The sequence below is a fragment of the Ixodes scapularis genome, unplaced genomic scaffold (assembly GCF_016920785.2).
Source record: "Ixodes scapularis isolate PalLabHiFi unplaced genomic scaffold, ASM1692078v2 PGA_scaffold11__112_contigs__length_91849675, whole genome shotgun sequence".
Lineage (NCBI taxonomy): Eukaryota > Metazoa > Arthropoda > Arachnida > Ixodida > Ixodidae > Ixodes > Ixodes scapularis.
In genome coordinates this window covers 91,216,133-91,238,588 of record NW_024609837.1, presented here as the reverse complement: position 1 = coordinate 91,238,588, position 22,456 = coordinate 91,216,133, and the positions used below count along the sequence as shown (strand labels likewise).

General features: G+C 44.8%; 1 long non-coding RNA gene across 2 annotated transcripts; it reads left to right on the top strand.

The window, feature by feature from the left end:
* Window positions 1–232: 232 nt before the first annotated feature.
* Window positions 233–16,511, top strand: LOC115327269. 2 transcript variants are annotated; one of them, XR_006077482.1, is made up of 4 exons: window positions 233–1,433; window positions 2,482–2,713; window positions 10,832–10,995; window positions 16,007–16,459. It is a non-coding gene; the product is annotated as an uncharacterized LOC115327269 (long non-coding RNA). The 2 variants fall into 2 exon arrangements; XR_003919753.4 differs by lacking the exon at window positions 233–1,433 and having other exon boundaries at window positions 1,567–2,713; window positions 16,007–16,511.
* Window positions 16,512–22,456: the final 5,945 nt, after the last annotated feature.

The window sequence follows — 22,456 nt, the reverse complement described above, 5'->3', positions numbered from 1 at the left end:
AACCAAGTGTGAGAATTAGATGCTTCCTAGAGAAGAAGTGTATGAAATATGCGAATAAAATTGGAACCCTCTGTGATCAATCGCATTTTTTTCCACCGATAATCACCGATTTTAGCCTCGTAGTGAGACGTTCCACCGAAATACACCGGTGTTTTGAAAATAAATAAACACCGAAAAACATCCGCCGATTTTTCTCACAAATAAACACCGGAAAATACACACCCTATCTATAATGTATGTGCTCGGTAACGCAACGCTGTTCACCATGTTGGATTGCAGCCGCGGATTCTTTCACATCGAGGTGCATCCGTTAGACGTGCAGAAAACCGCTTTCATTTGCCACAGAGGGCTGTACAAGTTCACCCACTTGCCTTTTGGCTTGTCCATCTCGCCAGGGAGCTTTCAGCGTTTGATGGACGTTGTGCTCGGAAATGCAAAGTATGAATTCGCGATGGCATACATGGGTGACATTGTTTTCTCGCGTACATTTGAGGAGCATCTCAAACACTTGACTATCGTGCTTGAGTTGATGCGGAACGCGGGCCTAACAATCAATCCGGGAAGGTTCAATTGGCCGAGCCCAAAATTAACCGTCTCGGATTTGTTGTCGATAGCGGCACGCTCCGTCCCAACAAAGAAAAACTGCGCGCACTAAATGAGTACCCAAGCCCCCATGACATGAAAAGTTTACAGCGATATCTCGAAATGATTGCATTCTATATGGATTTCATTCTTTACTGCTCAGAGATTTCTCAGCTGCTTAACTCCTTCGAAAATGCATCGAATGGTGTTGGAGCAAACAGCCACAAAGCGCATTCATAGCCTTTTCAAAGTCAGTGACAGAAAACGCATGTCTGCACCTTCCCGACCTAAACCAAGCATTCGTTTTGCAGACAGATGCAAGCGATTGCGGCGTCGGAGCTATTCTACTGCAGGAACATGACGGTATACTTCGCCCGGTTGCTTTCGCAAGTAAGACCCTCAATTCCACACAGCGTAACAACAGTGTCGCAGAGAGAGAATGCTTAGCCATAGTGTATGCGTTAAAGCGATTTGACATGTATTTAGATGGCGGCAACATTCCAAATTCAATATGATCATTTAGCGCTGTCATGGCTGATAAGACTTTAGAACCCCGCTGGTCGCCTCGCTCGTTGGGCACTTGCGCTACAACAATACGATTACACTATTGTGTAAAAATTGGGTGCTACAAACCAAATTGCTGATGCACTTTCCCGCGCCCCCCTTCCTGAGGACCACGTGCAGGAAGTTCCAGGTCTGGTTGCAGTCGTTAATACAACATAGGAACCACCTGAGTCACGGTGGGGAACATTGCTCTCAAGAGAGGATCTTCTCAAGGGCTCAGCACAACGATGGGCTGTGCCAACAAGTGACTGCCTGGCTGGCAGCGTCCAGCCCAGTCAACACCAAGGGTGATGAACAGTTTGACTCTTTATTTTTTTTACGATAAGGAAAGAGGGACATTTAAGACAAACAGACAAGTTTGTCTTAAATGTCCCTCTTTCTTTATCGTAAATTAATAATCAACACGCTCAACCACCTACAGTTCGACTCTTACTTACTGAGCAGTGACAGATTCCTGTTGAGCTACATCCTTCAGGCTGATTATGATCTGAGCAGTTGTGCATTTCTAACAGTGATACCTCGGAAGTTACGTAGGTCCTTTATCAGATGCATGTACAGCTCCGCCCTAGCCATCACAGCAGTGGGAGCAAAACTTGCGATAAGTTGTCCCAGATTGCGACGTGGCCCGGCATTCTAACAGTGATACCTCGGAAGTTACGTAGGTCCTTTATCAGATGCATGTACAGCTCCGCCTTAGCCACCACAGCAGTGGGAGCAAAACTTGCGATAAGTTGTCCCAGATTGCGACGTGGCCCGGCATGCAGCAAGATGTACTGAGGTACGCGCGTAGTTGTTCATCATGCCAGAAAGCGAAGCCACGTGGTGGTCAACCCCCAGGTCTCATGCAACCGACCGCAAGCCAGAGCCCTTGGCAGATCTGTTGCTGTGACGTCATGGGTCCATTTCCATGTAGCCCACGCGGAAACCATTGCTTGTTCGTAGTAACGGACCATTTCACCAAATGGGTGGAGCTCTTCCCTTTACGAAAGTTGGACTCTCAGAAAATATGGGACTGCCTACTTCGGCAAGCCTAATTTTGGATAATGCGTCATATTTTACGAGCAAAGCGTTCGTCAATGCATTTGCAGTTCTGGGAATTGAACTTAAACAGACTTCGCCGTATCATCCACAGGTAAATATAACTAAAAGAGTAAATCGAAACCTTAAGATGATGCTCGTTGCTCATACGGAGCGTCACAGAGACTGGGATGCGAAGCTCTCAGAAATAGCCTTCGCCACCCGCACCACGGCTAACTGGTCAACCTGGCTCACCCCTGCCCAGATGAATTTCGGCAGAGAGCTTGCTTTTCCTCTCACTAACACTCCATTTGACAGAGCCCAGGGCACAGGACCGCAACTACACAAAGTTTGCAGACGACCTGCGAAAGCGTTTCACTATCAACCTCAAGGAAGCCCGGGAGAACCCCGACGTTGCCAGACTGCAGCTATCCGACCAGTACAACCAGGGATGCCGAGACCTGCAGTTCGAGGTGGGAGACTTGGTGCTCAGGTGCACTTGCCCCCCGAATGAAGCGGCAAAAGGCTTCACGGACTCAATGGCCAACAGGTGGGATAGTCCATTTCGTTTAGGCAAAATGCTTTCCCCGCTTACATACGCTAATTCACCATTTCAGTGGTGAGTCCACAGGACCAACTCATGTCACCGACCTTAAGAGGGGGCGCACCTCAGAGCCCCATAGAGAATACATGAGGTTTTTCACCAAATTAAAAAAATTCTCACATAATAACGGCTGCGCGGATCTTCTTGAAAATTTCGGCTTTAAAGACATTGAGTCATTATCGAGACACTAAGCGCAACAAATGTTTCATCATAAATTTAATTATATTCTTTAAAAAATCATGAAAATGGTCCAAATCGGCTAATTCGGCACTCTTGCGTTCGGAGCGAATTTACAAAATTATCTAAATTCAAACATAAGAAGTATTGCGCTTAGTGTCTTCTAAATTTATTACGAAATCGAATAATATTCAAATTATTCATGTAAGTCGATTTGTTCCGTAACTACAGCAAATATAAAGAACCAAGGTGTCGGTGCTTGTTTTCGTCGCTTTTAAGGTACCTCTCTCTCCCGTGCGGTGGCGCTCGCTGTCCGCGAAATGCGTAATCGTCCGTTCGGAGATCGGCCGGATCGGCACTGTGCGAGGTGTTCTTCCGCGGCCGTATTCCGCGCCCGTATCCTGTTTCATTCTGCACGCCGAGGCGTCAGTGTGCGTGTCTTGCTTTCCTGGTTCTCGCTGGGTAGGTCTCCGTGTTTTCGCAAGTGGCAAATTCACCTTGGAGCTATGGGTCGAAGACAACCGTCTTGTGGCAAGCGGACCGCGAGGTGTTCCACAACCTCGCGGTCCGTCAACGCGTTGTGCTTGTTTCAACTTTTTTTTTTCTTTTAAAAACGGGCTTTTTTTTTTTGACGCAAAGTTTTATTTTATTGTTATCCTTCACACAAACGTCCTTCGGCCTTGGGGTCGTGGAAATCGGGGATGAAGCGTGCACAGAGTAGATCGTTGTTTGCCTCCTTTTTTATTTTTCACAGACGTCCTGTGACCTCCGTACGGTTCGTGGTCACCGGAATCTAACGCGGGGAAAAACGGGTCGCCTGCTCTGTAGTCAGGGTATTTCTAGGGGAGGGTGATAACTCGCTGTTCTTCTGGAAATTCACATATCACCCAAAAAGGTGACATGGGTAATGATTACGGCATGTTTTTTCCGGTGTTTATTTTTGAGCGAAAATCGGTGTATGTTTTTCGGTGCTTATTTTTTAATCATTAGTGTATTATGGGTTGAACGTCTTGTGATGACGCTAAAAAGCGTTGATAACCAAAGAAAAATGCGATTGGACAAGAACATTTCAAATTTCCCATTCTATTCACATATCCATTACGCTCTTCTCGTGGGAGCATCTATCCTGACGAAAAATGCCTAAGTCATTGAGCTGTGAACGCATACTCAGTGTACAATCTTTCGGCCTAGAGAGGTATTGCGCACGCACGAACGCGCTTCACAGCCCAGTAGACGAAGTTTGTGCCACCCAGAAGGCGAGTTTTTGAATGGTCTGCAGTAGGCAAAAGAAACAAATAACAATCAACGCATATCAGCTCTTCAAGCGAAGAGGCGCGTTTCTAAGGTCAATGGTTCCGGACGGCACTAATGTTGTTGGCGTTGTCGTAAGATGACGTCAGTTCATACGAACTGACGTCATCTTACGTGATCACGTGACACAAACACGTCATCTTACATGATCTCGTTACACGAAATGACGTCATCTTACATGATCACGCTGCACGAAATGACGCCACCTTACGTGACCACGTAACACGTCATCTTGTAAGTCAACCTCTCCCCACAGCAGCGCGCTCCGCGCTTTCCGGGCCCGTGCAGTGCTGTAGTCGAAAGCAAGCTCCCTATGGCAAGCGAAAGCTTCTGAAGTCTCACATTGAGAATACTCGCAAGCGACCGTCTGTGGAAGCTTCGCACGTTGAGGTTTTTGTTGAGATCGAGCCATCGTGTTCCATTAACTATAGTTGAAGTTATCGTTCAATAAAGCCCTAAAAAATATGAATGTAGTTGGTGTAGACATCAAGATCTAATCAAAAATGCGGTTTGACGTCGTTTAATTAACGTGTATATACAAGTGTAGAAAAAAAAGAGTTATTTGTGCATAGATGTTTAAAAAAGTGTTTTTTATTCGACATAGGACTTTGGGAGAAGGATGTGTTCAGATTTTTCTTCATGAGCGCAAATATACCTGACGCAATAAATAGTGACGATTTCATCGTCCCAGTGGTGAGCAGGTGATTTCTTGCTCGAAACAATGATGCCATTTCATAAACCAAGTTCCGTGACATATGCTTTTCCAATCTCTGGTCACTATTTTGTAAACCTTTCAGTCCAAACGAGTATACTTCTGTTTGTTTTTGTTAGCTTAGGAAGGGGTCACAGAGCCTATCTTTTTGTCTTCCTCTAGGACAGACGTACAGAGTTATACCGCAACACGCATTTGTGGAGCACACAGAGCTATCGCTCTCCTGTTGGCGCCACAGTAGCAGACGACACAACGCAGCTCCGTAGTCGATCGAGGGCACGGCTAGCCGCGGCCCGTAGCGCGACCGTTCAGACAAGGGAAATGGTTTTGAAGAACCGAGAAATGGTATCTTGTGTACAATAATCACATGTCGTTAGTATACTAGTATTCTACTTGCTAAGCCAAATAAATATTTGCAGCTTGTGAGAATATGTTTGCGTGACGATTTACCGTTCACACTCCTGACGGATGTTAGCGAATCCTTCATGTTCGTGGCTCGCAGTTATCGGTACCCCCTCGGAGTGACTTCACCATATATATTTTTTCTTGCTTGCAGGACATCATAAAAATCACAAACACGCGAGAAAAAAAAATCATATGAGTACGCATGATTTTGTGCTTCGCAGCTCTAAAGATGCCCGGTAAATGTCGTCCAGCTTGGGAAGAAACTAATCCTTTTTGTTGGAGTTTGACTATCGTATGCTGGCAGCTCGTTTCCGGTCTGTTTTGTCTATATTCCGTTTCACCGTAATTTGGCAACCCTCAGTCAGAGCTGCTGTGAGGGAATCACAGTCGCGGAGCAAAGCACGTGACAGCTACTTTTAGGAGCAGTACTATGGCACCTGCAGCGCGTCTCCGACTGGTGTGTTTAGCGTCTTATGCTGGCCATACATCAAAAGTGGTCCCGAAGTGCAACAAATGACGTCACAGAAGACGGAGTGTCATGCTGTTGCATCTCGCGATCCTGGCAATTCATCGTAGAAATGCTGGCGAAAACCACGAGGGAACACGAGTGTCGCTGTCGTCATGGCGTCCCAACGAAAAGCAAATATACAATTTCGACGTTTTTGTAATTCGGTAATTTAAATTACTGTATACAATTTTTAAGAAAATAAAGACATCATAACCAAATAGGAACTTTCGTGCTAAAACATGCAGTGCGAAGTGAAGACAACTACTATCTTTTTTGTTTTCTTGATGTCCACAAAAAAAAGGCTATGCAGCATCGATCCTACCGTTTTTTTTTTTTTTTTGCACATTATGTGATGTCCTCTAACACGAAAGTACCGACGTAAAAGCGCTGTAGAGACGATATAAAAACAAAAATTTAAGTGAATCGAGCTTTGTAGTGGAACGGAAAAAAATAAATAATTAACGACTTTTTACGGTAAACACTTCACCTCTAAGTAGAACTTCAAAAAAGTGACGGTTACGCGCTTTCATGCCCATTTCAACAAAGTTGGGAGAACGATGTATTGCATCTTGTGAATAGACATGTGGAGCAGCATGTTTATGTTAGAGGCATTGTGTGTAATCGCTGCGCAGTACCTGCCAAAAGAAGATATTATTTGGGCACAGTCTCAACCGTTTCCGTCAGTGTGTGCTACGAATACAGCAACTCTTTTCGTAGAAGAAGTGATGAGGAAATGGCGTGCCCTTGATGATACGATTGTGATTATGAAATAAAATTTTTAATCAGCCAATAATTGCGACCTGTCCGGTCGCCTGGAACCCCGACAACAACTATCGTTCTCTGGAAAGTTCATTCTAATATTTACACGTTTTGTGGAGTTCATCGAGCGAATTAGAATGTTCCAACAATGAGCTAAACCTACACGAGTTCCCGAATCCAACACGGCGCTTTTGAATTTTAGCGCCGCAGATAGTTCTGCGAACAGTGTATACTTCTGTGCAAATATTCGTCTAACAGTTTCGCAACGTTGGAAAGCATCGGAATGATTCAGAATCACTGCGGAGTTGATACTCGGGAAGATAAGACGGGCACTTGGGAGAAACGGACCGTGGCATTTGAGACAGGGGCACAACCGGGGGACAAACGTGCTACAATCGCATACCCTTCCAAGGTCATCGCTTGGGCGACCGCGCGCGCGCCCAAGAAACCTTTCTTTTCTTCTTTTTAGGGGTGGTGCGGGGGGGGGGGGGGGGGGGGGGGGGGGGGAGTGGTGTAGGCGCTGATTGTCTTCCTCCTTTGTGGCTTTTGACAGACGCACAACGAGACTGGCAGAACAAGCGCATGATTCATTTCTTTCGATGGAGGCGTTCTGTCTGTGTATGCGAACATGATTTTTTTCCCCTTTTAGTAGTTAGTTGTTCTTGCCTTGACTCGGGTCCCAGTGGGTGCGTTGTCGTTGTATGCCCACTATTTTTTATTTTTTTTTAGTTTATGGTAGTTTTTGCACTGATAGGGTATCAAGGTATAAAAAAGAAATGAAATAGCGCCTCGACAAAAAAAAAAAAAGTTGTTGCGATCAGGAACGTTTTCAAAGCGATTTTAGGAGCCTGCAGTGTTACCACAGGTGCAGGATTGAGAGCGTAACCCACGCACTTGAAGAGAAGGGGAAGCTCTCGTCTTATTGGAACTCTCTTTTATGGGTTTCCACGTCGCGATTGTCCTTCAAAATCAACTGTCATTTATTTCTCGCTCGTGGCTTCCAAGTACTGGAAGCCACGACTCGAGCCACAATAGTTTTGCGAAATCAAGGTTTTGCTGAAATGGATAACTCTCACGTACAGTTCGACGCGCAATACCTTTGACGTATTGACTCGCGAGAGATGCCCCCAACACAGCTGAGTATGGCGGTGCTCCAGACCTATACTTCGTTTCAGCTTCGGTCCGAGCGCGGCCGATGTAGTGCGCCGAAGGGCCAATCGAAGAGTGCAAAAAGCGCAGCGTCATGGCGTGCTCTCTGCGCTTGATAGGACTAGCCGGCGGAGGAGCGCGCGCAGAGAGACGGCGAATACCTGCTGGTCCTATCAGCTGCAGAGAGCACGCCATGATGTCGTGCCTCTTTCGCTGTTTGATTGGCCCTTCGGCTCATAACATCGGCCGCGCTCGGACCGAAGCTGAAACGAAGTATAACATCTAAATTTTGTTGCCTTACCTGTTACTATTTCGCGCCCATTTTGAGCCATATCAAAATGAAAGCGCATGATGAAATAAAAATGACACTCGTTTTCCGCTCGATGGAAATTTCACGCCAGCTCGCTGTCTTTGCTGGTACCTTGAGCGTTTCCCAGCGATGCGGAGAGTTAAAAAAAAAAAAACACGTACGATGGCATCCTTTGCAACACTCATTACTTCTATAACACTGAGCCATCTCGTATCCTTCTGTTTTTCTTTCATGGTACTCATTTATTTCTGCGCATTACGGCTGTTACGACGCTAAGTCTGTCTGCACCTTCGCATTTGAACTTAGGCTCAGATCAGGGACGAACCAGTTTAAATCAGGAAAATATAATTAACACTGTAGCAAAGTAAATCTATCATATCGATCGGAAATACGCTTTGGCACATTCCATCTGAACACATATTGTGCACAGCGAATGCAATAGCGAGTCAACGTGCAAAACGCCGCCACACTGAGCTACCATAACATCTCAGCGATTTTTGCATAGCACCGAGCACGGAAAAGAGAAAACAGTTATTCATTCACATAAACGAAGCAAATTTATTTAAAGCCCGGACACTCCGTACGTCCAATCTAGCTAAGGTTATCAATAGACTCGACCATGTCATTTGTCGAAACAGATAAAAGACGTTGGCAAAAATGATTAAACTGAATAAGTGAATCTAACGCACGTATTTTACCAACCGACGGTCGCGCGCCTTCAATACCCTTTCCAATTGTCATTGTGCACCTTGGACACACTTTGGGGAGCAATGCATAATTACATCGCCGCCCGAGGTCTCCATTGAACGTGTAGTGCTGACCCAAATAAAATGCTAACCTGACTCTCAATCGCTCACCGCAAAGGACGATTTCGAACAGGCGGTACTGTAGGTCACTTGAGATAAAAAAAAAAAAAAAAAAAAAAAGAAGAAAAACAAGCTATAGAAACGAGCGTCATAAAAAAGGGGACTGGCATTTTTATTCCTACCTCCGAACAGAAACGAGCGCCACCCACTGCATCACACAGCGCAGAGGCCGGACTCGGCCACCGCGCGTACATACCAAGCGCGCGCGAGGGAGGGAGAAACTTCCTTCGCCGGGAGAACATGGCACATTTCGGGATCTATTTCACGCAGCGGATAACGCGGGCCTCTTCACACCTCGATACTGGCGCCATCTAGAAGTTGCGCGCTCAACCACGTTTCCAGCAGCGCGCCATCTGGTGGCTGAAACGGACGAATAAATAGAGGTACCGCGCCCTCTTAAACAATTCCACATCCCGGAAGATGGTCTTTGCAGGATTGGACCAGTGCCGACGACGGCCCGATCCCGGACCCCTCTTCGCCGCTACACAGGCGGTGCAATCTGAGACGTCAATGCCGGCTGAGAGAGAAGTTATACACCAACTCATCTCTGTTACGTCACGACGCGGTGGTGGCGCGTCGGTCGCACTTCCGGTCTGGGGCTGTGGGCAGAAGTCCCCATGCGAGACGTGTATCTCTGCGTTGTTTTGAAAGGAACCTGACAAAAACCTGCCTTCTCGTCAAACGCCGCGACTGGGGCTGTACTAAAAGAGTCGAGAAAAGTTTGAAGGCCAGCTTTCATGTGCTCGGTTCGTCCGAGAATGTGGGTATGTGCCGTGAAAAGGGAAAACCAGACGCCGTCGGACCACGATTGCTTGGGCGGGCAGCACTTCGGATTGAATTCACGGACACTTCTGGTCATCAGATTTTGTTTATTTTGTTCTAACATGAACGGTGAAAAACCGCGAAGTTGTACGGACCACCTGCGGACTACGTTCAATGCGTCTTCAAGTTCAAACGGCCGCCTGATCGTTCGAACTGTCGTCTGCTCTTTCAAACGTTTCTGCTTGTCGTCTGCTCTTTTAGACGATACCAGCCCGTAGACCAAACGCGGGCCCGGTACTTGCGATAAGAAGTAAGTGCAGGCCTCAAAATACTCAAGTTTGAAGGTTGGTAAGCAGGCTCGATGTAAACAGTAGATAAAAGGATGTATTGATAATTGTTACAGTGGCCATCACCGACTTGTTATGCCTGATTCACTTAATCCGATTCTGCTTGAGATTTTCAGCATCGACGTCGGCTACCTCAGCTACGGTTCACACTTTTGCAGCCCGATCGACGTCCCGACTGAAAATTGCAAGCGAAATCTCATCATGCGAATCAGGCTTTAGCGTACATTCTTCGGTGTCCACGCGGAATGAATCGCCGCATGTCACATTATTCACCCGAAGTTTTGCGGTGTAATGAGCCTTGGCAATTTCGCTGAGGCCGCTCAAGTAGTCAAACATCGCCAGGAAGACGTAGAATCTACAATTCGAACGCGAAAAAGGGCAAAGGGACTCACACCGACGCCGACAACATCGCATTTCAATAGTTTGTTTATGGGCGACGCCGAGCTTCTTGCCCACACCCCCATCGCGTATGCGCGGCGCCGGTGGCGTCCGCTAGGGGCGCTCCGGTTTGTTTGTAAACATGAGTTGGTGTATAGAGTGGTGGACAAGATTCCTCTTTTCCTTTTTCTTTTTTTTCCTTCGAGTTTTGAACGTTGTACCTTGTATATCATCCCACGGATCTGATCGCCTTTCTGAGAGGGGGAAATATTGCGCGATTGTGTACCCACCTCAGATCCTTTATCTTTTTCTATGCATTATAGAGCCAGGGGTTACACATAAGAGTAACCAATGGCAATTGCTTGTTCTGATCCATGAAGATAGATCACGGGCAATGCCACCTCCAATCCTGGGCATCTGGACGCCAGGGTCCCAGGACACGTGGCGGTCCCAGTCACCGAGGGCGGCAACCGACAAGGCCCATCCCACGGAACCACGGCCAGTGGGCAGGACGGCCCAGAGACACCGGAAACAGCCGCTACCGGTGATTTCATTTCATTTCATTTCATTTATTAATCCCTTAAATGCCCACGTGGGGCTTTACATAAGGGGGGTGCATGCAGTCTTTGTACACTTAAGGTACACAGTACAAACAAAAGGAGAAAAAAAAACGAACAAAAGATAATTAGGGCTGCGCGTCGATTAAAAATTTTAACCCCACTAATCGCCACCCTTTAATCGATTAATTAATCAATCGGTTGCGTTGATTTTTATAAATAATGTATTAAAAAGAATGCAACAACTTGTCTTGCCTTTAAAGACTTATTTTACTCTCTGTTACACGGCGCAAAGGACATTTGATACATGTAGTTCAACGATTCAAAGACTCAGATATTTTTGCTCCAGCTCCGAAGACAAAGAAGTTTTCCACATTCTCCGACAGGAAGACAAGAAGTAAGGGCTTGGGCGATGCTTTCTCCTTTTTTCAGAGAGAGGGGCCTCGATGAGAAGTCCTTGATTGTTGCCTGCGTTTTGGCGGATGGTCCTTGCTGCAGCTACATGGGTGCTTCGCTCATAGGCGATACTGAAGCGAACTTACGTTTCCCCTGTATGAAACGGCTTTTTGCAGATGATGCTGTGGACTTCCTTCGAGTTAAAAACTTCACCGCTGGAGTTTACTTTAAACCCAAACTTTCCAGCGAGATTGCTTGTCATACTCGTGAGCTCGTCCATTTTTACGGGCAGAATACTGGAACAAGTTGTTTTTCTGCTTGTTTGTCTTGCCTGGGCAGGATGTGTAATGGATCCCCAACACAGGAAGTTTCGCGGTCGCGCAGGAATCAATTGCGGGACTGGCTTGGTCTGGACTCGGCAGAACTGTAATGTATATCCTCGAACACGCGACACTTCGCGAGCCCGAGAATTGAACCTTGCTCATTGCACCTGGCTGGTAACGGAAAACCGCTCGGGACAGAACCACCGGATACACGCCACGCCACCCAGCATTTTCCTCAAGGGGGGGGGGGGGGGGGGGAAAGGGGCATGTGAGTCACCCCTAGTTCGGGCAGGTCGTCTAGAATGGAGCCATGCATGCGTCCAGTTGACTTCTTTTTGAGTACCGATTAAAAAAACGATTAACCGGTTAAAAAATTTGATCGCAATTAAAGCCTTAATCGATTAATCGGAAGGTTAATCGATCAATAGCCCAGCCCTAAAGATAATACACAAGTGGGCTACAGGCCTTAAAAGGTGGCAAGTGCTTCTCTAAATTTTGAGATATCCGATATTGTTACTATTGAGTCTGGTAATTTATTCCAATTATTAATAGAAAGCTGCAGAGGCAAAAGTTTAAATATATTTGTCCTAAGAATGGATAAAAGAAGCTTGCAGGAGTTATCTAAGCGACGGGAGGTGTGAGGTTCAGGTATGCAGTATAAAGATCTCTGCAAAGGAAGATGATAGTAAAATTTATGTAGAGTGGTTAAGGCGGATATCGTCCTACGTGTTTTAGGAGAGGGGAGGCCAAGTTGAGTTTTAAGATTACTGACACTAGCCGCGAGATTATAATTTCTATGAATAAACCGTACCGCTCCGTTTTGGAAGGCCTCTAACATCTCTTCTAAGAATAACTGATGGGGATTCCAAACCGATGAGGCGTACTCCAGCTGGGGACGAACAAGTGAGGTTTATGCTAAAAGTTTAGTTTCCTTAGAGGCAAGAAAAAGGTTGCGTCACAAAAAGCCGAGTGTCTGGTTAGCTTTGCTGACAATGGTGGTTATATGGCATTCCCATGAAAGACGGCATGTTAAGTAAACCCCGAGGTACTTGTAAGTTGATACATTTTCGATAATATTACCGGAAAGGTAGTATTGAAAGTCTATTCTGTTACGTTTCGTAGTGAAAGTCATTTGTTTAGTTTTATTTACATTTATTTGCATCTGCCACCTTTCACCCCAAGATTCGATAGTGTGTAAATTAGTTTGGAGTTGCGCACACTCAGAGGGATTGGAAATTTTAGAATACAGAACACAGTCATCAGCATATAATCTAATTGAAGACTTAATTAGGGAAGGCAGATCATTAACGTAGATCAGAAATAATAATAATGGACCCAGCACGGTTCCCTGAGGTACTCCAGATTGAACTGCTATAGAAGACGAGCAACTGTTGTTAAGGGCGACGTACTGTGTTCGCTTTGAAAGAAAATTAGCTATTCAGTTCATTAGTCTTCAATTTTAAGCGAACATAATTTTAATAATAAATGGTGATGAGGAACCTTGTCAAACGCTTTTGAAAAGTCAATAAAAATAGCATGCGTTTCAGTATGGTGATGAAGGTTTTTATGTCTGTTATAAATTCAAAAAGCTGGGTGTCACAGGACAGAGACCGTCGGAAACCGTGCTGGTTTACAAAAAGTAGACCATATCAACCATGTAGTTCATAATTTTTGAATAAACAATATGCTCCATCAACTTACTTGCACCACAGGTGAGAGAAATGGGCCTATTATTCGTGGGGCAATCTTTGTCCCCGGTCTTAAATATTGGACTTACTCGAGCATATTTCCAGTCAGGGGGTACGTCACCGGAGTCAATGGACTGTTCGAATAGCTTGCATAGAAGAATACTGGAAACAGGCTTAGTTAATTTAAGCAATTTAGTCGATATGTCGTCTAAGCCTGGGGCAAAATTATTCTGAAGGCGATGCCGGGAACAGCCACAAAGGACGAGCGCGAACGGGAGTGCGCCATATCACTGACACAGCGCCGCCGTCCACACCTTCGACGATGACCACGAAGATAGCCATTGACATGACGGACACTTAAGGGGGGGGGGGGGGGGGGGGGAGTGTGGGGGCAAGGGTCTGCCACCACGCCCAGGGGGCACTACCGACCGCACAAGAAAGGACGCAGTCCAAAGCACGCAACAGCGCATGAGGAACAGGCGCGAGAGCCTATAAAAGGAGGACACGCCCACAGAATGGGGAGCGCGGACCGAGGGCACGGAGACGTGCCGGTTGAACGCTATGGCAATGTTATACTTTAAATACTAACAACCTACTATTCCTGTTACTCTAATAAATGTTTCTTGTTATGGAAACCACCCTGGCTTCGTGATGTTCCTCCCAGATGGGCATGCAGCAATGCAACCCTACCACAAGGTATACTAAAAGGGGAGATGACAGATCAAAATATATATACAATGTATATACAAAAGGTGGAGGTAACATGTGACAGATGTGATGTCATGCAGTCAGAGAGGGAGGAGGAAAAGTTGTCAAGTAAGGTGTAAGAGGTCTAGGTCAATAAGGGGAGGAATGCGGGCAGCGGGAGCTTGGGGCACCCCACTAACAACCCAAATTATCAACAAAAAAAAAAGGAGGGAGAGAAAGGAGCGGGCGAAAGTAAACGTCTAATAGCTGAAAGAAAGTTTCTTGTTTAGATTGGAAGGGAATTCCGTCCTAAGATTAAAAATTGTTTTTGTTTTCTTTTTTTTTAAATTTTGCGTGAGGTGGGCATGTGGAAACCTGATTTGACGAGGCATACTTCCCTGTTCAGTTCAGTTTATGGCAATCTAAGTTTTCAGGAGGCCTTTAGTATATTCATGTTCAAGCTCCTAATGATTTCAAAGGGATCTGGCCTTGCCAAATTGTGTTGCCTGGTTCCTTCTAGTGTTATTTCTGCCGCTCGTTTACCAGACCATTTCAGCACCTCAGCGCGTTGTTACCAGCTCGAGCTGCAGACGGCACACAACTCTCCCACAACTTTTCTGTCTAAAAATTACAGCACACAAAACAGACGCACTTCACCCTTCAATAGACATTTGCTTTGCGCTACTGTCAACTTAGTTTTGTATTTCGTCATTCCCCTTCTTTTACGCCTATTGTAAAGAAACTAACTCACATCTGTCAGTTGTTTTTTCTTGGCACTTTTGGCCAGCTAATCCACCATTATTAGATCAACACAGTTGGGGAACTTCCGATAGACGCTGTACATCAGAGCTATGTACAGTGCTCGGCAAACTTATCCGGAACACATGCTAAGCCTACTCTTGGCTTGTTTTATTTTATTTCTTTCTGTGTGTGCGTGCATAGCTGGCGCTAGCCCTAAGCTTTTTCTCTTTGTGTCCCACTATGTCCGTAGCATACATTCAGCTCACATAAATATGCCATTTCTCTATTTTATCTTTTTTCTGCATTCAATATTCCACAAGTGTTCCGTACAAGTTTGACGAGCACTGTACATCAATTGTTTGCAGTGAGGAGGCACTGTCAGCACATTAATACTCAGCACGTCTGCTAGCTGTATGCAATACTTCCTAGAAAAAACTTTAATATCAGCAAAAAGGTGTTTTAAAATGCACCGAACCACATATTTTCAGAATATGTTGTCACAAACAGCAATCTGAGTTGTTTTGAAAACATTGTAAGTAACCTTCAAAGCCACGGAAAAGGCTGGCCGTGATGCAGAGCTTGCGCCCTTGGGACAGGCACACAAAAAGGACCCCCCTCCACAGCGAAGTTCCACAACTGAGTTGATCTAATATTGTTGAGGTACTTTAACCCTTTATGGTAAAGCTAAAGATGGGGTGCTAACTCATTTGTTATCTAGTGCGACAATGTTCGCGGTTTTTAAGATTTCTCTAGTCAACTTGTTACTGCTCCTGCCTAGTACAGTGAAACTGTTCAGAAGAGCCAAACACCCGCAATCCCGGCAGCGAGTTCCTAAATGCCCAGAGTTGGCTGTGACAATGTTATTGTGTTCACAAAGTCGGTCGTTGAGACAATGTCCTGTTTGGCCAATGTAGTACTGTTCACAGGAAAGCGGGAAGGTGTAAATCACTCCCTGTGCAAGAAACGAAGTTGGTTTGGTGTTTGTGCAGCTTACTGGTCGAAAGGAAGGTGTACTCACTTTTTTTGCATAAGGTGGAGAGCTTATTTGGAGCTGAAAAGACGAAGTATACATTTACTCGATTTACTCTTTTCTTTAGCTTGAGGAAGAAAGTGTGAAGATAATTGGAAGACGCCAAGATGATTCTTGCTGTCTCTCCTTTAAGTGCTCAGTGGTCGCTACACAGTTTGGAGTCCTGCCCTGGGGGCCTGGATGGTATCCCAAGACCTGATGTCTGTTCCTGCATGGACACTACCAGAGCAACATTACCCAGCAATCGATCCCCTGCCACAAGTTTTGCTACGTCTTTCAAAGACATGGACTTAGTCTGTGCCAACAGTTTTGGTGGAAAGAAGACTTTCAGTGCCCAAGGAGCACGGGGACTCCAGCACTGCTGTGACAAGGTGCTACATGGTTTTAGCAGCTTTGCCTCTTCTGTGGCTCCACCGTTTTTCTTCAGTTGCTCAAGAAACCTTAGCCTCTTGGACCACCTTTCAAACTGGGTAGTGTTGGCCACATTGCAACATATCTATGGCTCAGCATTATCTTCACCTGGTGGGGTTAACGTGGAATGTCGGGCTTGCCAGTTCTTTTTATTTTGGTTGACCCTGATTGGTTATGTAGCTCTTAAAAAGAGTGTTTTGTGTTGGAATAAACAGATCCTCGTCCCGACAGCAGAGACTTTGTCCGTTCCTCCATCGTCGAACCGTCGAAAATGTGACAGCAGTCAAGCTATTTGTAACTGCTGACAAATGTTGAAGCACAATCGACGAAAAGCTTCATGTTCTCCGCTAAGCCGCTCGGAATGTCGGTGCTGGCCACTGAGCCGTAGCATCGCCCTGGTCTTGATGAGACTAAATAAGTATCACGAAAAGCTCTTGCACACGTGCATATACACACACACACATGCAGAAAGTACAGCTTGAAATTCATTCGTCCTTAGACTTGACTGATGTACCGGTGAAATCTACGCAATGGTGGTTCCGTGCACGTCACCTCATGAAGTCGAGGGAAGGATTGATATATTTCTAATAAATATATATATATATTATTTATTGATCACACATGAGATATAGCGAACTTGGAAATGTATTTTGGCAATATACTTCATTAAAAAATTAATACATTTTCGAATTAAGTATACTGTAAAACAATTTTGAAAGGGCGTTGGTATGGTGTAAGAACTTGAGAAAGAATTAAACGTAGGACAGAACACAGTGAGCATATTTTTCAATTTTCAACACACATTATTTTAATTTCTGCAGGCAGTGGACCCCCAAGTTCGTCCTCCAAAAACGTTAAAACAGTCTGCGACAGAGCAAAACATTATCGCCAGAGCTTCCTGACGCCGCGTCTAAAACTCAAGAAGTTCAATTTTCAAACCGCAAAGATTGCCAGTAGAGTTTTTTTCGAAGTCCGTGGCAACGCCTGTCTGCTATTGCTTGCTTAGATATTCTGAGCATGTATTGGATACGAGAGCTGTCTCAGCGTTCGACGTGAACTCTGATCGGCTCGTATTGAAAACGAGCGCTGCGCAGCGTTCAGTGAGGACTCGGATCCAATCACGTGCATCGTGTACAAGCAATGGCAACCACCAATGTTGCATGGTGGACTTATGAAAAAGGCCTATTGCTACTGGCATTGTATCTCGCAAGAGTAGTTACAAACTTGCCATCTTTGTGAGCCACTGAGGAACAAAGTCATTGCGTCCAAAAGACTGGAAACTTGTTGCAATGGACCAATCTCCAGCTGTCCTGCGTATGCTTGGCATTACCATAAATGCAGGCGACCGTGCACGACATGGCTTGTGCCATTTCATTCTCTGCTCATGCAAGCCCGCACCAGGGTTATTGCGTGTGAAAAAGGACTACAGTTTCCAGAATGAAAATAGATGTGGCCTGGCAAAACTGGCTGATGAGACTGGTCCAGAGAGCCTGGTGAAGCTGACCATTGGACACTATTAGCCCCGAGAATGAACACGAGCAACGCCGTTGTTTAACTGATTGGCCAACTCCGACGAGAGATCACATGAACAAAAATGTAAAAATGATTGTAGACACAAAGCAAAAAGTTACTCTGCAATTATCAATGGCCAATCCCAAACTGTGCACAACCTGAGTAAGCATGAAATTCAGACTGTCACGTCAGGTCGGAGAAACTGTTGGAAGCAGTGTAATTTCTCGGCGCTAATAACTAGGGATTGAATTTTTCTGTGTTTATTTTTAAATAACTAGGGGCATTAATCGGCATCTATGTTTTTCATTGAAGTCATTTTTTATCCGCATTCATTTTATACGCCGCTGGGACCTCTGCCACTTTTCATTGGGTCTTTTTTTTACATTTTCTTCAATTTTGTGTTGCAGCATTAGTCTTCGGATTATAGAACCTGTTCTTTGCAAACGCCAGCAGGCGATGCTCCAGGATTCGACGGCCCAGCAAACTTCACGTTCATAAAAAATAATAAACAAGGCCTCCCTTAACACCACTGATTGAGACGTCAATGAAACATTTAACCACCAATTCCCCAGGCGAACGCAAAAAAAACCAAGAAGTGCGAGATATGTTAATTTATTGAATATTCTTGTAAACCAACTTGTCTCCTCCAAGATGTTAGATCGTACAGCAGAAGGCCCTGGCTAAATCTCCAACTTTGTTGTGCGTGTAGCATTTATGCTTTCTAAGGCTGGTGACATAAGCAAGCATGAAAGGCTTGCAAAGACGGAGCAACCGAAAGTCGCTTGGGACGCAAACAGCGCTTCATGTTTGTAAACAGCAAAAGGGTCTATACAAATTATGGGAGGATCAAAGGCAGTAGTATATATTGTACCCCTCTAAAGCGGACGTCACTTCCCACCCACAGCTTGCACAACACTGGTTGCGTTTGATTTACCTACACCTGCACCGGTGCAGAAAAGTGCAGGGCAGTGTACTTCCCGTCGTATCTGAATACACATACCAGAAGTACACTGCCCTATACTTTTCTGCACCGGTGCAGGAGGTGTAGGTAAATCGAATGCAGCTACTACCCCGAACTTGTGAGATAAACTGCTTATTTCCAGGAGTGCTATAAGCCCTACGGTTTGTCTCGGTTTAAGATGATTAACGAAAACAGGAGGTAACCCTGGTAACAAGGTAGACAACACTCGTTTGTAGGCAAATGGTGTTACAAAGTGTGGCAAAGTGCACATGAAGCCGTCCTAGGCCAGGATGATACCTGCAAAGTCATCCCGACAATGAAAATGTTATTTTTTTTAGACACGCCACCGCATAGGCCGGCTCTGGAGCGGCTTTTTCATTTCCCAGCATTTTCAGGGGCAGCCGGCATTGTGCCAGAGTTGTTTCACAACACCGATCAGTTGGGGCCGGACTGCACTGGCGTCACATTTTGCCACAAAAAACCGCAGTCAGGCCGGAGCTCATTCGACCCTCTGTGCCAGCCCTAGGCACGATTCGGCACCACTTGAAGATAGTGTTCAGTGCAGTTCGTAGTTAAAGAAATTAACTCTACTCCAGAAAGCACTTTGTGAAATTGCAAGAGTGTCAGAAACCAACACACATACAGGGAAGACAAAAAAACAATGAAATAGCTTTTGGTAATCCAGTGCCATAACCAGCATTTATCTACTGAAGGTGAAGCTTAAGGGGACACTGACTGGATATTTATGCTGGCCAAGGTTCTTATTTGTACATGCTATATGAGAGCCCAACTACCCAGAACCCGATTTGTGGCTCAAAATTAGTTTTCTTTGTGCCCGAAAACCTCCGGTCAAGAACTGACTGGTTTGAGTCGCGCTCACCGTCTTCCCTGTGATCACGTGCTGTTTTCTATGGTTTAGACGCAACCACTGAAGATAATCAAAGTCGTGGGTAATTTCCTTCTAACAATTAGGCAAACTTCCGGCTAAATAATCAATCTGTTTTTGTAATAATAATATAGACGGCGTACTAACATATTTGTCCTTGTGTCGTATGATCTTCTCGGCTTTGATCATTTCCCTCGTTAATTGGTTGACACTTTTGCCTAACACGGTGCTGCTGTTGAAATGTTGGGCAAAAGTGTCAACCAATTAACGAGGGAAATTACTGAAGCTGAGAAGATCATACGACTCAAGGACTAATGTGTTAGTACGCCATCTGTATTATCATCACAAAAAGAAGACTGATTATTTAGCCGCAAGTTTGCCTAATCGTTAAAGAAAATTTTTTGCCGTTTTATTTGTCTTTTTCTATTTAAAAATCATCTCAAATTAAAGTAGAAGTAGAAGCAGAGATTAATCACGCAACACAAAGTTGTTAGTGAGCGCTGTGCGAGAGTTTTATTCCTTTTGTGTGTGTGAAAGCTAGAGTGACAGTTTTTTGAGTGCGCTGCAACGTCGACCAACATGAACAACCAACTCGCCCAATCTGAGGTACTATACACTCTTTTACCAAACATTTTAGTACACTTTTCTAGTCTGGGGGACAACTTGTCAAACTAACCATAATGGGCTTCTTAGTTTACAAAAGTGTATGATACAAATTATAGCAAACGCAAGCTATAAAGCAAATGCCGAAATATTACTTAGAAGTTTTAATATTTTACTGCTCATTAAACTACACACTTTAAACTTGGATAGCTTATTGATACAAAAGGAATAAATAATTTTGTCTTACCTCCTTCAAATTCAATGGAATATAACTTCAGGGCAAGGTCGGCATACAAATTGCCGTGAATTAAAACAAATTATGGCACGTAAACGATCTACTTCCAAGTCACCTGGCTCTTACGCGTCACGGACTGCAATGCAGCATTTACCAGTACAAGCAGTACTGAAAAAAAAACAAAAAAACTTTGCTTCCCTTTGCGTTGATTGTTTTTGTTACTTTTTTAGAAAACCGTGACCAGTCATGTATAAATATTTTTTTTTTTTTGCTCAATCTTAGTTGTTGTTGTTGTTGTTTTTTTAATTTATCCCCTGAATGTTTAAGATTTGCAATTTGTATGTATACACGACTTTTACATATGGTCAGGCAAGTAGCCAGGAAGGGGGGGGGGGGGGCACCCCCCTCCCCCCTTTTTCGATATCTTCCAGTTTGCTGAGGCCTTCTCTTACATTTTGTCATTGGCACGCACGCGCCCCTTTCCCCCCGGAATCAAAGTTCTGGCTACGTGCCTGCGTACGGTTATATATATTCCTGGCTTTTTGTGACATTACCTCACCTCTTTTGTGATGCTCTTTTAATATTTTTTTAACTGTGAATATTCTTACATTCTTATACAAACCTTAAGTGATGTTTGTGACAGACTGCGTTTTTCTTATGTTTTAGTGTCAGTGTATACATTATTACATTTTACAAATAAATGTAATAATTTCTATATTATGTGAAATTGAACTGTGTCCTTTTGCAGTTTTTGATGTATGCGTGAACTGCTCTTTTCTCCCTTCTGTATTTTTTTTGTGTTTTAAATGTGTGAATGTGTGCTCCTGGACCCGCCTCACGTCGACCGTGGTACCTCATTAGGCGACACGTTTGCCTTTCGTACCACGGACCGTTTCAAGGAGAGGAATCTTATCTTGGAAGAAATAAAATGATTTCATTTCATTTTGACAATAGTCGAGAAAATATGGTATATCCTGGCATTGGGAAGGACCCTCAGGGTTTGACTCAAAAGTGAGTACTGTCTTGCTCGACCTTTCCAAAACCCTGGGACTTCAGCGGGGAGTGAAAGCTTGAACACTAAATATGACATAATGCTCTCGCTCTGGCGTAATGAAGTCGAGAAGTAACAAAGCAGAGGAGTTCCTGACTCAAGTGCTGTCCCCTTCAACCTCCGGCGCGCTTTGCGACAACCGCGACCAACGGTTTGGAAAACAGCTGTAACGTTAAATATTGCTTTCAGTATGAGCACAACAATCTAATAACCATTCTTGAAAGGTAACCAGAGAGATCTCCCTAATAGGTGTGTTTTAGAGAGATCGGCTATCAATTAGGAAGCTTGTTAACACCGCAGCTTGGGCTCGTTGGTTTTCCATCTTACTACTTCACAGTGCATAACGTCTCACAATTACAGACACAAAACATACACAGCGCTGAACTCACAACTCTTTGTATTAACAAAATCTGTAAATGGTTTTGTCATCATATTTTCCTCTCTGCCTATTAAAACGAATTCGTGAAATAGTCCGCAATCATCTTCTTAAAGGGACACTGACACCCCCAAAAAAATTTTTTTCATTTTTTGCCAGGCGCTTCATTATGGTGTCGGAGGACTACCCAATTAATATTTTGGAACAGAGTAGCGTATTTTTTTAATAAAGTCAAAAGACGCAACTGCTCGAAACCGAAACCGAAACCCGACGGAGGTCGGAGAAGTGGAAAGAAGACAGCGAGTGGCGGAAGTCACGTGGCTACACCCGACCGTGTGTGTGTGTGTTTTTTTTCTCCTTCCCGGTAGCAGACGACATGCGGCGTACGGGAACTGTTCGCCGTGGAATTCTTTTGCAGTTATGTATGTTCCGCTCGTTGTTCTGTACTCCAAGATGAGTTGTTTTGTACATTGAGGAGTTGGAGATGAGTAGTGAGTGCCCGCGGTGAATTTTGATCGGCTTCGAAAAGAATACACCCAAGATGTTGC